The sequence below is a fragment of the Panthera onca genome, chromosome F2 (genome assembly GCF_046562875.1).
Source record: "Panthera onca isolate mPanOnc1 chromosome F2, mPanOnc1 haplotype 2, whole genome shotgun sequence".
Lineage (NCBI taxonomy): Eukaryota > Metazoa > Chordata > Mammalia > Carnivora > Felidae > Panthera > Panthera onca.
This window is the reverse complement of record NC_138356.1, coordinates 64,373,133-64,386,537: the sequence shown is the minus strand read 5'-3', so window position 1 is coordinate 64,386,537 and position 13,405 is coordinate 64,373,133. Positions and strand designations below refer to the sequence as shown.

Sequence of the window (13,405 nt, the reverse complement as noted above, 5' to 3'; positions counted from 1 at the left end):
GAGACCACATGTTTACTTATTAAGGAAATCGCTTCCTTTAACCTAAGTCACACCTCTTTGCACGCCATGCAGATGTAAAGAGAACTGAGTTCCTGTGGGGGTGGGAGAGAAAAGAGTGCCGACAGGACTGTGTAGGACACTCAGGGGGATGAGGCTGGAGAGGACTCCAGAATTTGTTGGAGGCGAGGCTTGTATGAGGAGGCAAAAGAGGTCAGGATGAGTGTATTTACAGACTCCTAAAACAGAGCAATTGTTGATACCAGCTGCAATACATCTATAGCCCTTCGTGTTGTCATGGTTAATGTGTTTTCTACCCAAAACCGTACACTCCCCACATTGTGAGTATAAAGCCAGAGTTATTCTTAGACATTCCTTCCTGGCAGAGAGCAAGGAGGTCCCGGAGTGGCTATGCCTCTCTGGCAAATCTGTCTAGAATAGCATGTATGCCTTTGATCCTCAGGGCTTAAGATGGATAGAGGGGAAAAGTGAGTATAATGAAAAAGGTCACCGATTCTCTAAGGTGGAGATGCAACGGACTAAATCCAACAGCGTTTGGCAAATGAAAAGCACATAAGAAGATGCTGTAAGGAATAAACTGTGGGAAGCAAATGATGAAAAGACAAGAAGGATGTTCTTGAGTTTGGACTGGCTAATTTTCAAAACTTATTGATGATCCAGAGACCCAGGAAAATCCTAGACAGAAGTGTGTTTCAGACTCCATGATGCTGAGTGTCGGGCTGTTTATGGTGTACCTTCTGTGTGATGCTCTCCTCTGCAGATGCTTCCTGTAAGGAAGTAGAATGCCTCACAGACAACCCATTCCAGGGAATCGGAAGTGCTGTCGTGTGCAGTTGAAACACATGATTAGCACAGGGGTAGCAGGGATCAGACTTGGTTAAGGATATGCTGCTATGGCAGTGATATCATTTCATAGCTGATGAGCCCTGCAGGGCCAGCAGAGGATCCAGCGTTATCCTTAGACATTCCTTCCTGGCGGAGAGCAAGGAGGTCCCAGAGTTGCTACACCTCTCTGGAAAGTCTATCTAGAATAGCATGTATGTCTTTGATCCTCAGGTCTTAATATGGATAGAGAGAAAAAATGAGTACACTGTGAATAACTGTGCACTTCACCGCATGTACTCCTATTAATACTCTATGTAGTGCTAACCATGCTTCCTCCTTTTCATATGATACTTCATTTGATTCTCAGTTTTCCTGTAGATACTGTTATCTACTTAAATTAGAACAATGTGAGGCATAGGTAGAAATTGGAGGGCGGGAACATGGAATAGCCAAGGTATTTCTTCTTTGGATAACTGTCTCCCGGAGTAGCTGTTCCTTGTCTGGTTCTAGCTCCTACTTGCCAGTCCCCTCTTCCGTTGGCCAAGCTCCCTATTGTCCTACCACGATTCTGCCTCCTGTTCTGGTCGTCAGAAGCTCCCCACTCCTGAGCTCTGCCGTCATCACTACCCTCTCTTGGTCCCGTCAGCTGGACAACCAGAAGAGCTTCAAACGACTGCTGCCCCAGGGTTGGTTCCTCATTCCCACTTTGGCTGTCCAGCTATTCCAAAGACTTTGTTACCAGCTCCATATACTCAGTCTTCTCTGAACTACCAGGTATTGCTTGACCCTGAGTGATATATAGTAAACTGATTTTATTATGTTCAAGGTAGATACTATTTTTCCAGATGATTTTGGAAGGAGTATCACAGAGAACAGCTGTTTACTCTATTCCTGAAGCCGGCGGCTGGAGGGTGGGGGTGGGGGTAGAGAGAGAGATTGATTTAGTTCAAGGAACTGACTTATGTGATTGTGGGGGCTGGCAAATCTGAAACCAATAAGACAGACCACTGAGAAGGACAGGCTGGACCACTGAGAGAGTTGCGGGCTGGACCTGAAGCTGCTCTCCACGGGTGGACCTCTTCTTCCTCTGAGAAACTTCAGTCTTGCTGATAAGGCCTTTCAACTGATTGGATGGGGCCCACCCAGATTGCCAAGGATAATCTCCTTTTTTCCCATCATGGGGAACACTCGCAGGCTAGGCCTAGTGGGTGTAGTGTGGGGTTTACTAGGAAGGAATGCAGGGCATACTGGAGCCCTCAGGGTGTGCTTCGTGGTTTTGGGCGTGTTGGCAAGAGTAAGGTCGGGTCCACGTGGAGGGGCGGGAGGAAGAGGGGTTGCGATGTGCTGAGCATCAGAGGCATCTCAGAGGACAGTACTGATTATAGACCTAAACCACTTCTACAAATACTTTCACAGCAGCACGTTGATGAGTGTTTAATTGAGTAGATGGATAGCATAACCTTGCTGTGTTGACACATAAAACTAACCATCACAGCAGAGAAGAGCAAGAAGTGGGACAGAAAGCAAACAGACAGACAAGTGATTCACTGTGTGGTGAACACACACACACGGGTACAAATAAGCAATATGAGTACAAGTATGTGACTCATGGTGGTGAGGGCAGTTTCAACCACTTAGTAGAGTCCAAACCCCGTCTCCGAAAGCTACAGGGATCTAGCTCTCAGGTCACTCCCTTTGAGACCAATGCCCTGCTATCTAACAGTCTTGGTAAAAGCCAAGGACTCTTGTCTGGTTCCCTAAACATTCTAGACTCTCCCACCTTCAATCCAATATGAACTTCTTACCAAAAATGTGGACTTTCTTGAGTAGCTCATTGGCTTCTGCTTCAGTCCAATCTTTCATTAAATTAAACACACACACACACGCACACACACACACACACACACACAGTAGTCCCCCCCTTTTCCATGGGGGGATCTGTTCCACAACCCCCACTAAGATGCCTGAAACTACAGATAGTACCAAACCCTATAGAAACTGTTTTTTCCTATAAACACATACCTGTGATAACATTTAATTTAAAAATTAGGCACAGTTTCTCAAGTTCCACATGAGTGAAAACATGATATCTGGGGCATTGAGAAGGGCGCTTGTTGGGATGAGCACTGGGTGTTGTATGTAAGCGATGAATCACAGGACTCTAACCCCGCAACCAAGAGCACGCTGTATACACTGTATGTTAGCTAACTTGATAATAAATTATATTAAAAAAAATAAAAATAAAAAAAAGTAGGCATAGTAAGGGATTAACAACAACTAATAATAAAATAGAACAATTATAACAATATTCTGGAACAAAAGTTCTGTGAATATGGTTTCTCTCTCTCTCAAAATACCATATTGTCCTGTACTCTTATTGTCTGGTACTATGTCCCTCTTCTTGTGGCGTGAGATGAGAAAATGCCCATGTGATGAGATGAAGCAAGGGGCATGACGCGGGCACTGTGACCTAGTGTCAGACTATTATTATTTGACCTCTGACAACACTTCAAAAGGAGAGCCAGCTGCTTCTGGACTGCAGTTGATCACAGGTAACTGATGCCACAGAGAGCGAAACTGCAAATAAGGGGGGACTACTGGATACACAAACACACACAAAGCACCTGCTCTGTGCCAGACTTGTCCTGGGTGTTAGGGCTACAACAGTGAACGAAACAGACGGTGGCTGTGTTTACGGAGCTTACAGAGTGGTCAGGACTGGCCACACAATTTCTGAAACCTACCGCCAAGTAAAACCGTGGGGCCCCTCGTTCAAAAATTATTAAGAATTTCAAGACAGCATTAGAAAGCATGTAAACCAAGGATGAGGCCCTTCTAAACACAGGCCTCTTGCCCCCTGAAGCTGGCCTAGAGTCCAGTGATCTGGTCTTGAGCAACTACTCAGCAGAAATATGAGCTTCCTGGTTTTCTGCTTCCAATGAGGAAGAACATAGAGGGAAACTATTCTCTAACTGTGGTGTTCTTCCTCAGGGAGGGATTTTCCTGTCATAATGTATTACCACTTGGTCTTTCCTAGACCATACTAAGCATTCTAAATGTTGGGGATCCAGCATCCTTTGTGTGTCCACCAGTAACAAACAAGAGAGTATTGTGGCATAACAAACACTAAAGTATAGTTGTGTAAACTGGGTATGGGACTCAAGATCTCTGACTTTTTTTTTTAATTTTTTTAAATGTTTTTTTATTTATTTTTGAGACAGAGAGAGACAGAACATGAGCAGGGGAGGGGCAGAGAGAGAGGGATACACAGAATCCAAAGCAGGCTCCAGACTCTGAGCTGTCAGCACAGAGCCTGACACGGGGCTCGAATTCACAGACTGTGAGATCATGACCTGAGCTGAAGTCGGATGCTCAACCGACTGAGCCACCTAGGTGCCCCTCAAGATCTCTGACTTTTATAGTGAGGATAGGAATTGCGTACCTCACAGGATTGTTTAAGGATTTAATAAGATAATGCTTATAAAGTAACGCCTGGTGTTTGGTAAATACTTACAAATGTAAATATCCTTATTATTAAGGCAACTTAAACGCACTGAAGTTATAAGAAACCATAGCCTCAATTGCAAAATACATACTCAGATCCACCAAGGAGATAATGTACCATATGCTTAAATTAAAATTCAAAGAAATTCTTACAAAGCAAACTCTTTATATCTAGTGCTGGAATACTCATTCAATAAAATGTGGGTGTTACCACAGAGTGAAGTTGGAGCTACAGGAGAAGAGTTAAATGAAAACATACAGCTCATTCCAGCAGGAATAATGCTGAGACGGGCATGAGCGTTTCACATTCTTTTTTAATGTTTATTTATTTTTGAGAGAGGGAGACAGACCGCAAGCAGGGAAAGGGCAGAAAGAGAGGAATACACAGAATCTGAAGCAGGCTCCAGGCTCCGAGCTGTCAACACGGAGCCCGATGCGGGGCTTGAACCCTCAAACTGAGGGCTCATGACCTGATGCTTAACTGACTAAGCCACCCAGGCGCCTCTAGGCATGAGGGTTTAATTTGAGGGTCAGTGCTAGGGCCAGTCTATAAAAAACAATCTTTATCTAGGAGGCCAAGAAAAGCAAAAGGGAATGAGCTTCAAGTTTGGGGGACACACAAAAGTCCAGGTAGTTGCCTGAGTGGGAAGCACTGGCTAAACATGGGAAGCATTAGTGAAAAGTAGCTAATGGGGTAGAGCTAGCGCCTTGAGCTCCGCCTTGGAAAGAAGTAAGGGATTCCTGCTACAAGTTGAGAAAGGCACACAGAGAGAGTGGGATGTGAGGGATCAGAAGGGAGAGAAGCGAGAACAATGTAGATCACATTCTTGCCACAGGGCCAGCATCTCTGTCAGCATCACAGCCAATTCTGTGGATTGACGGATGCCTTCCCCACCTTTCTTCTGCCAGCCTTCTTCTTCAGCCACCCCACATGGCAAAAAAAAAAAAAAAAAAAAAAAAAAAAATCAAGGGCTCAGATAAAGTCATGGGACACAACCCTATAAAGGGCGTGAATTCATGACCTTGTTACGGAAAACATTTACGGTGGTTCCTGGATGCACGTGCAGTACAACCAGGACACGGAACCTAAAACAGGAGGTAATGGAGATACAGAAACAGTTCTAATGAGGCCAGGTCTACTGTGCAGGATCGAAGGGGTTATTTTGTTCCCTGGTTCAGCTATTGGCCTAGTCTTTGCGGTCCAGGCACAGGAGAGACAACTCTCACCAAAAGTCTTCTGAGGACCAATGACTGTATGACTGCCTGGCTTAAGAGGAGACACCCTGGACCATGGGTGTGATGTAAGCATGGCATGTAGGTTTCAGGAAGTCGTGTTTTGTAAAAAACTGTTAGTGGTTTCATACACCTCGGTGTGGGGATTAAAGGGTGGCCACACATCGCTGCTGTTCTTTCCTGTGATGTCTGTTTTCCTCTTCAACCAACACACTTGCCCCATAGAGCTGGCAAACATTCTCTGGATGTATTATTTCCGTTCCTAAGCTTTGCCCGTGCCACTGCTTTCCTCTTGTACCTTCCTCCTCCTCTTCTGTGACTAGGAGAGTCCCAGCTGCCACTCCAGGACAAATGACCTCTCCTCTATCACAACCCTCCTTTTAGGAGGGAGCATCAATGTCTCCCTCCTTGGAACTCCCAGAACATTTCCTCTTCCAGCATTTCCAGTCACCTACTCTTAGGTGATTGAGATTATGAATCCCTCAGATGTAAGAGTGAAGTCTTAATCATTTTGTAGTCCCTGAAGCCTGACCCTGGCAGGAATTGGGTAAGCGTTTCTTATGTAGTTGAATGAATGGATGGATAGCCATCCATCCATTAAAAGAATTACCATATTATTTTGCAGATTCCAAGTTTTAAAGATATTTGGTAGACTCCAAGCTTGCTGAGTGGCAAAGACTGTAGATGATTAAATCCAAGTAAATGCAGTCCTTTAAAACTTTTTATCCCAGGCTCACTTCGGCAGCACATATGCTGAAATTGGAACGATACAGAGAATATTAGTGTGGCCCTTGGGCAAGGATGACCTGCAAATTCGTGAAGCGTTCCATATTTTTATGAATGGATAAAGAAATTGTGGTTTATATACACAATGGAATACTATGTGGCAATGAGAAAGAATGAACTATGGCCTTTTGTAGCAACGCGGATGGAACTGGAGAGTGTTGTGCTAAGTGAAATAAGTCATACAGAGAAAGACAGATACCATATGTTTGCACTCTTAGGTGGATCCTGAGAAACTTAACAGAAGACCATGGGGGAGGGGAAGGAAAAAAAAGTTAGGGAGGGAGCCAAATCATAAGAGACTCTTAAAAACTGAGAATAAACTGAGGGTTGATGGGGGGTGGGAGGGAAAGGAGGGTGGGTGATGGGCATTGAGGAGAGCACCTGTAGGGATGAGCACTGGGTGTTGTATGGAAACCAATTTGACAATAAATTTCATAAAAGATAAATAAATACAATAAAAAAATAAATAAACATTAAAAATACCTTTTTATCCCTATTTTAGAAACATTAAGTAAATGCTTAGTACTTTTGCAAGTGACCCTAATGGATAATTAATATTGTGGAAGCCAAAATTTAGATTAAAAAAAATTCTCCACAGAGCTAGAACATTGAACTGTCAGAGGACAGCAATTGAACTGTTCCTAATTTCTGTTACATTTCATAGCATATTTAAATCATATTAACCTATTTTGTTTCTTTATAAGACTTGCCAAAGTTACTTTTTCGTATTTGCTGCTTATTTATTCTTCCTTTCCTGACTTGTCCGGGTTTTACTACCATTAAATAGCACCGAGGCACTGAGCACAGTACACAGCACACAAGTTACACTAAATAAATGTTTATTGAACAAATGAATGTGTTCTGAAATCAGGACAGAAAAAAAAATAGCAAAACCATTTTTTTCAGAAAGCCCCCTTTTTTTTTAGATTCTTAATAGTCTACTATATTTACCATTTTATATATCTGAAGTTAGATCTCCTACTTAATTAGTATATAGGTAATTTTGTGTAAGTAAAAGCCTTTGTAAAAGGTCTAAGATCTCCTGAAAATGTTCATACCTGGAAGGATTTCAAAACTAGACATGGCACTACATTCGAAACACTGCCTTCTTATGTCTCATTTAGTTCTGCTGGGCTTTCGTAGAACATTCAGATGGCTTTGGAATTTTCCTTGTGGTTCTTTTACTCCAGAAAGGAGCATGTTGGCCACAAATATAATGTGCATTGCAGAAGGGAAATCGGAGGAAGAAAACAGAAGACTGGAAAGAGAAGGGAAAACATGTCGCCCTGTTTTCACAGTTACTTTTCTGCTCAGAAATAACATTTATATTGTCTCCTGTTGGACAGCTACAAAGAGCACACCAGCAGACCTGAAAGAGACCTGTTTAGTGCAGGACATGTCTGTATATGCCATCCAACCAAATGAGTGTCAAGTTGAATATGTAAATAAGCCTAATGGGTGAAGGCAGGTGACATGTCTATGTTGGGATCGTTGGGGGGGAGGTGGGTGGGACGGGGGATGACATGAAGGATAATGTGGGTCTCAGAAATAGAATTTTGTAACTGGACACATTGTCACTCCTAATAATTATGGAGTCCTCTTACTTAAAAGAAAAAGAATAGATATCGGATGAGCGGCTAGCAGTCAATCCCATAAAAGTACAAGTGGAACCAATGAAATTCATGAAAATGGTACATGGGTGACTAAAGTTTGGAAAAACTATCCAGGAAGCACATATTCATGGATGTCACATTAGAAAGAAATGAGGAGAGATAATCGCTAAGCAGAGCCCCTCATAGCTCAGAGGTATACTTGGGCAGACACACCTGTCCTCGGGTCAGCCGATTTCTACAACCAACATTTAGCATAGACACTGGCTAAATGGTTAAAAAATAAAGGGCTTTGAGCCAGTCAGAATGAGTTGTGTGGGCCAGCGAATCCCGAGGCAGGCTGTGTATCAGAGTCTCCAGAGAAGTTGCAAAAATAGAGATGTGTAGTCTCAATCTCTAGATACCAGGATTCAGTGGATTTGGGATTTAAGAATCTGTATTTTTACCGAGTGCCACAGTGATATCGAGGCAGGGAATCCAAGGGTAGTGGCCTTTAGAAATCACTAGTGGAGAACGAGTGCTGTATACATTATGGTATCATGGCGATGGTAATTAACACTCATTGTAATTGTTCTCTAGCAATAGTACATGTAAGACTTATTCGGGGTCCTTGCTCTAAGTGCAGGTTCCTGCTGCCACCCCTAGCACTTTTGAATAACTGGGTCTTAGAGCTAGCAGCCCAGCTGATTCTGATGCAGGTTACATGCAGACCAAATTTTGAGAAACCCTCATTTTGAAAACTTGATCTTTGCTGAGCACAGTACTGTAAGCCATTTATACACATTATCTGATTCCATCTTCCTAATGGTCTTACGGGAGAGGGACTTTTATTACCCCCATTTTACAGATGAGGAAATTGAAGCATGGGGAAGATAAGTAACTCATTCAAGATCACACTGTGAGTAGCTGAGCTGACATGCAGACCAGAACTGTTTGGCAGCGAGATTTATGTTCTTAATACTACATTGCCTCTTTGCTTCCAGGAGGTCAGAGGAAAAAAAAAAAAAAAAAAAGAATCTTCCTAGTTGGGGCAGTTATGAAGGCATTTAAACTAAAGTAGGATAAGTAGATTTTGGAATTTGTCACTTGGTCCTTGGTCACACAAATGTTGAGATATCTCCAAAATAAATTCGTTTTTGCTTTTGTTTGTTTAGTCTTGAAAATTTGACAAATCCAACTGAAAGCAAACATGTTGATATTTCTTTCATAAAGTAAATAGAGTTATGGAGTCTGACATTATTGAATAGCTGTTAGAACCAGGGCATGACTTTAGATAATGCTGACATGGTGTTGAAGCCAGATACTCCCTATGTTTTAACAGTCTTCCTCCTTCAAAGCACTCTTGGCTTTCTCCTTTGAAGGAGAAATAAATGAGAAAATCAACAAAGGAACCCACAGACACACCCCGGGAAAACAAAATGGAAGATGCTGAAGCAGATACTTTTTTTTTTCTTTTAAGAACTTGCTCCTTTTGGATTTAATAATAATGTCAACTGCCTTTCAAAAGATAACTTTTTTACCAAATTATGAAATTTCTGTGGCACATCAGCATCCCTTTAAAGGGCATATTTCCTAGGCATTAGAGAAGTAAAGGCTGTAAGTCAAAGATAACTTGTTTACCAAACAGGGACTGTAATTGAAATGGCCCTTTGGAGTTAATGAAAATATAAAATGGCTTTCCCCACCAGACTGAGAAGAGTCTAATTTAATTATCTGTGAGTGTCACAGATTAGAAGCAGCCTTTCATCCATTTCTGGAAGCTGAATCTGGACAGCTCCCTCCTTGTGAAAGGAACAGGGAATTGGAGCCCTGGGTGGATGAAGAAAGTCCATGAGAGACACATAGATCATGGGGGTCTGGGCTCTTTAAACAATGTTGGATAGTGACAGTTTATAGTGTTTATCTGGGTATGGCTGCAGTCATTCAGAGTTCATCCAGAGTCTATGGAACACCCATTATATCCCAGGCATTATGTGGATACCCTGGCTACATAGATAAAATATGGAACCATAAGCCCCTCAGGACAGTCATCCCACACAAGATCAGAATTTGCAGAGGGTGATTTTTCAAAAGTTAGGGGGAATAAGTAAGGGGAAGAAATAGGTAGCATGTTAGAGGCAGAGGATTATTATGGAGACCTTTGTCATTTGTGAGAGCTGTGTTTCAGAAACGTTGAGAGTCCCCAAATCTTGAAGCCCAGTGTATAAAAATTTCTCCAATAAACTTCAGCTTTCCAAGAGAGATCACTAGCTTATATCTTTCCTTGACCCTTCGCTTAATCACCTGCACTAGATGCCCACTTTTTTTTTTTTTTTTTGGTATACACCTTTCCTATAGAGACAAATATGGTATTTCTTCAAGAGAGCCACCAGCTAGGGAACGATGAGTAAACACACACATGCGCACACACACACACACACACACACACACACACACACACACATGTTTTGAGGATGGAATGGAGGTTGCTCTTAGCCAGTGTGTCTCAACAGCTTATACTCCCTGTTATACCCCAGCCTTCAGTTAATTCAGGTCACACTTGCACATCAGCAGAATGTTGGGGCCCTTGAGGAGCACAAGGCATGTGTGGAAACTGCATGTGAGTTCTGTGAATCCATTTGCAGGGATTGTGTCCTTGTGTATTTCTCAAGTAGGTGCTCATTATGTGACAGCAGGCTGGCAGTCTGGGGCCATGCCTAGCTCGCTTGCAGGTGTATTTTCTCAGTCTCCATATTGCTTAGTTTTTAAAATTTTTATTAGAGGAATTTAACTTTTTTCCATAGAAGTAGTGAAAAACAACAATGAACCTCCAGGTGCACATAACCCAATTTTTATCACTGTCCATCTTGTTTTGTCTGTTTACCCATTTTGAGGGTTGGGCAGGGGGAAAAAGACATGCTGGAGATTTTTAAAGAAGTACCAAACTTCGTATCACTTCACTCCGTATGTTATTTTTCTAACTTGAATCAATTGCCAACTGAGGTAAGCAGACTAATGGCCTCCCAACGATGTTCATATCATCTGGAGATGAGGCAGTTTAACCACATGGGTCCTTCTAAGACGGAGAGAGGAGGGTGAGACTCAAGAGGAGGTGATGCTCTGACAGAAACACAGGGGGGAAAGGCAATGTGATGGGGGGCCATGAACGGAGGAATTAGGGAAGCTTCTAGAAGCTGGAAAAGGCAAGGAAATGGATTCTCCCCCTAGAGCCTCCAGAAGGCAGGAGCCGTGCCAACACCTCGATTTAGGACTTCTGATTTCCAGACTGTATGAGAATAAATACCAGTTTTTGTGGTGATTTCTTAGGGAAGTGATAAGAAAATAATACACTAACTTTAAAAAAAATAGGGAGAATTTATGTTTAAAAAATACAACTTGGGGCGTCCAGGTGGCTCAATTGGTTAAGTGTTCTACTTTGGCTCAGGCTGTGATCTCGCGGCCCGTGAGTTCAAGCCCTGCGCTGAGCTCTGTACTGACAGATCAGAGCCTGGAGCCTGCTTCAGATTCTGTGTCTCCTTCTCTCCTCCACCCCCTGCTTGTGCTCTCTTTCTCTCTCAAAAATAAGTAAATGTTAAAAAAATTTTTTTTAATATAAACTGATGGGTTCTTTTGAAATGTTTCTTTTGGCCATGCTATGCCTACCATCTTTTCTGGTAATGATAGGCTAATGCTAAAAACAAGCTCCCCAAAGAGTGGGATACGGGTTGTTGTTGTTGTTGTTCTTGTTGTTTTCTTATATCCGGTCCTCTGTAGTCTCCAAATTTTTGACTCCTTGTCTAGAAGATTTTATTGTTAATGCAGCGATTATTTGTTTGAATCTAGTGGTTTCTAGGCCATGAGCTGGAAGGGTCAGGAACCACTTCCTAATGTTTCAAATATCCAGGAAAGTTTGATAGTTACAGATATCTGGATGCTAATTTTTAGCCTACAGTACTCTGTTATATGTTGCTGAACACAGGATACATGGTTGATTTAAAACTGCACGCCACATTAAGTTGGACTTAGAACTGTCAGATATTTGTGCTGGAGTGAGTACCATCAGTGAAGAATAGAGTTTGCTAAAATAACAAAAACATGCAAATTAAATTTATGGTGTAATGGAATATTTTGCTGCCTTTAGAAACCAAATCCTGTTTCACTTACTAGCCCTTCAATTGTGCAATGAAGAGTAACACAGGAGACTAATTTTGTCCCAGCTACTCGTTATAAATAGAAATATCCCTTAGTGGAAAGACATATTAAGGGTTATGAGTCATTTACAACTTAGTCTTGAATTATTTTAATCAGATGTGAGACTTGGGGAATAAAGAGCTTTGATTACTCAGAGGAGCTTGCCCTGAACCGATGTCTGGCCTGAGTGAAGGCCCCGTGCCAGGAGGTGGGAAAGAAGGGCGAGAAGTAAGTTGCCCAGCGGGCAACCTAGTCAGCTGCAGAGTTGCACATAGCTGGACACTGTGCACCTCAGTCCACGGGAGACATTACAGCTGAGTTCGCAGCCGTCTGTCCTCCCACCTTTGCCCTCATGCCCCCACATCATCCCCCTTTTCCTTTCTTATGAGCGGCAGCTTTGTGATCTGAAAATATCACAGCTTTGAGGTCAGGAAGGCACATAAGTGGCTTTATAACTATCATTGTGTAACATTGGCTAGTGCCTGGCCTCTCTGAACCACAGTTTCTTCTTCTGTAAAATGGAGATGATAATAAATGCCTCAAAGTGTCGAAAGGATTAAGGGAGGTGAAACTAGCATGGTGCTTGTAGTATTTCCTAAGGCTCCAGTAACAAACTACAACAAACTGGGTGGATTAGACAACAGCAGTGTATTGTCTCATGGTTCCAGATGCTAGAAACTCACAAATCAGGCAGCACCAGGGTTCCTTGCTTCTGAGGGCTGTGAGGGAGAATCTGCTTTATGCCCCTCTCCTCGCTTCTGGTGGTTTGCTGGCAATCTTTGGCATTCTGGGGCTTGTAAATACATCACCCCTAGCTTGGCCTTCATGTTCATGTCACTTTCTCCCTGTGTGTGTGTGTGCCTGTGGCCAAATTTCCCCTTTTATAAGCACACCAGCCGTATTGGTTTAAGGTCTGTTGTATTCCAGTATGACTTTATCTCAACTAACTACATCTGCAATGACCATATTTCCCAAAATGGTCACGTTCTGTGATATTGGAGGTTAGGGCTGAATCACCTGAATTTGGAGGAGGGGGAGACACAATGGAATCCACAGTCCTTCTTATCACAGAGTAAGCTCTCAATACATGTTTACTCCTTCAGCATAGCCTCCCTTAATAAGGGAGCATTCTTTCCTCTCATGTAGATTTTTGAACTGTCAGATCTAAAAAGCTCAAAATCTACCATGTCACGTTCTCTCTAAACCTTGCTCTTCTAAGTGCTCCTTCTAACTTACTACTGTTTTTGAGACCCAAAGAT

The 13,405-nt window shown here is 42.6% G+C and overlaps 1 protein-coding gene and 1 non-coding gene across 4 annotated transcripts in view; both read left to right on the top strand.

Annotated features, from left to right (window-relative positions):
• SNTB1 (syntrophin beta 1) overlaps positions 1–13,405 on the top strand; it is a 235,171-nt gene that overhangs the window by 179,733 nt on the left and 42,033 nt on the right. The window lies entirely within an intron of this gene.
• On the top strand, positions 6,312–6,416 carry LOC132664915 (U6 spliceosomal RNA). Its single transcript, XR_009603906.1, has one exon. It is a non-coding gene; the product is annotated as a U6 spliceosomal RNA (small nuclear RNA).